Source organism: Arachis ipaensis, chromosome B05, assembly GCF_000816755.2.
Source record: "Arachis ipaensis cultivar K30076 chromosome B05, Araip1.1, whole genome shotgun sequence".
Taxonomy (NCBI): domain Eukaryota; kingdom Viridiplantae; phylum Streptophyta; class Magnoliopsida; order Fabales; family Fabaceae; genus Arachis; species Arachis ipaensis.
Genome location: NC_029789.2, coordinates 47,646,434 through 47,649,290, shown reverse-complemented (window position 1 = coordinate 47,649,290; position 2,857 = coordinate 47,646,434).

The window sequence follows — 2,857 nt, the reverse complement described above, 5'->3', positions numbered from 1 at the left end:
TTGCTTCTGTTAGGTCGGCAATGTTATCCCTGCGAGTGTCGCCTTGGTTGGCTGGATGGTCACCATGGTCTTGAGGTTCAAGTTGATCAGGTTGATAGTGTGGGTTGGATTCTGAGCGGTCAGGAGGCTGCTCTTCCGGAATACCCACCATGCAATTGGGATCTCAGTGGGACCCCACAGACATCACCAGTGTTCAGGTGGGCTACCTGACAGTTCAAAGAGTATTTGTTTAGGTGAAGTGGGATCAGATACCCATTGGTCCAGTAAGATGACAAGGCTAGTTCCTTTGAAGAGGGTAGTACTTGCAAAGGAACTCTGACACCCAAGTCAGAGAGCTAGAGAAGTAGAGGATAAGTATTAGTGTAGAATGAATCGTACCTAAGAGAGCAGATAAGCTCTCCTTTTATAAATGGTGTAAGCTATCTTATTTTTGTGGGAAGGGATTCTACTTTATATAATTTTGGAAGGTGGTTAGGAGATAAAAAAGGACCCAAACCATTAGAATGACAGAAATGTTTTTAAGCTGATTATATTGGACCTGTTAAAAATTTTGACTCTAGGTCCAGAACACAAAGATTACAAATAAAAAGAAGAAACGATGAAATGCAAAACTATAAAAAGACCCGACGATGTATTTTGAGGGTGATATTATAACCCCGAGTTGTGAAATGATATTCCAATGACAAATTATATGATTAACAACCAACAACAATGCTATTTGTCATGAAATTCGTAGAGAGAATGTGAAATATTACATACGTGGTGTAAAATTTTGTTTATACCCTCCCATTGAGTAAAATATATAAAACACGCTTTTTATCTTTTTTGTCTATTATTTTTTATTCCTTCGAAATTGCATTTATTTTCCCTCCTATTTCTTTAAGTCATTAAACACAATATACTGAAAAGTGAGTGAAATAAGTACATGAAAACAATAACAAACTTTTGAACCACAAAAGTGTACCATAAATAAATGCACAAAAAACTTACAGTAATATTTTTCGAGGACATTGGTGCACGAATTCCCACACTTCGTACAACTGAACTAGCAAGTGCACTGGGTCGTCCAAGTAATACCTGAGCGAGTCAAGGTCAATCCCATGAGGATTGTGGTTTTAAGCAAGTTATGGTTATCTTGTAAATCTTAGTCAGGCGGATAAAAGAGATGTTTATTTGTTTAATTCGCATAAAAATAAAATAAATAAAACTTTACTCAATTGATGGTGAATGCAATGATAGGAAGATGGTTAAGGCCTCAGAGATACTTTGTTCCTCTGGATCAATTTGGTCTCACTGTCCACTCCAACTGTGAATGATTTCTTCTATGGCAAGCTGTATGTGATCAACACCATACGGTCGCGGTTGCTAATCTTCCTCCAGTGCTGAACCCCAAGGTTAGTGTGGATCCAATCTGATTGAGGGCGAAGCTCCTGCAGTTCATTCCCTTTGATGATCCTACTCAAAATGCCACAGACAAGGTCGAATCTTCCAGATCAGAGAATGTTGCTCCTTTGGTTCTAGCCTCTACCACAAAGACTCTATTCTCCCCATACCTCAGCTGAACTGGGGTCTTGAGAAGTCCCCAACGAAGGCGTGGATTAGTCGTCTAAGAGATGTATAATCTAGCTAGTGGTTCAATGCTTTCTAGTTATGTAGTCACACGAACCCAAGAAAAACACGGGTGGTTGTCAGACACGCGGTCTTAGGATGAAGAACAAAGATACATCTTAGAATATAAGATCAAACACAAATTGGAAATAGAACAGTAGTACTTTTATTAATCCATAAAACTCAGCAAAGCTCCTAGCCTCAACCTAGGAGGTTTAGTGACTCATACTGATAGAAAATACAATGATAAACGTGTAAAGTGTTAGCCCTGGATGTTAGCTTTCTATAGCCGTAGAATGCTCCATTTGGACTTCTGTAGCTCCAAAAAATCTCTTTCGAGTGCAAGGAGGTCGGATCCAGACAGCATCTACAACACTTTCTCTGCCTCTGAAACAGACTTTTGCTCTAACTCCTCAATTTTAACTAGAAAATTCCTGAAATTGCATAAAAACACACAAACTCAAAGTAGAATCTAAAAATGTGAATTTCGCACTAAAACCTATGAAAATTAAATGAAACTTAAATAAAACATGCTAAAAACTATATGAAAATGATGCCAAAAAGCGTATAAAATATCCGCTCATCATAAAAGCAAACTTAAACTGTTGCTTGTCCCCAAGCAACTAAAAACAAAGTAGGAAAAAAAGAAGATTAAGATACAATAAATCTCAGAGTTCTCAATGAGGCTCAGTTTTAATTAGATGAGCGGGACTTAGTAGCTTTTTGCTTCTGAATAGTTTTGGCATCTCACTATCCATTGAAATTCAGAAATGTTGGTCTCTTTAGGAACTTAGAATCCAGATGATATTATTGACTCTCCTAGTTTAGTTTTTTTTTATTCTTGAACACAACTTTTAGAGTGTTGGCAGTGACCCTAAGCACTTTATTTTTCAGTATTACCACCAGATACATAAATGCCACAGACACTAACTGTGTGAACCCTTTCGGATTATGATTCAGCTTTGCTAGAATCCCCAGATAGAGGTGTCCAGAGTTCTTAAGCACACTCTTTTTACTTTGGATCACGACTTTAACTGCTCAGTCTCAAGCTTTTTACTTGACACCGTCACACCACAAGCATATAGTTAGGGACAGCTTGGTTAAGCCGCTTAGGCCAAGATTTTGTTTCTTTTAGGGCCTCCTAACCATTGATGCTCAAAACCCCGGATCCTTTTACCCTTGTCTTTTGGTTTAAAGGGTTATTGGCTTTTTGCTTTTGCCTATTGATTTTTTCGCATGCTATATATAT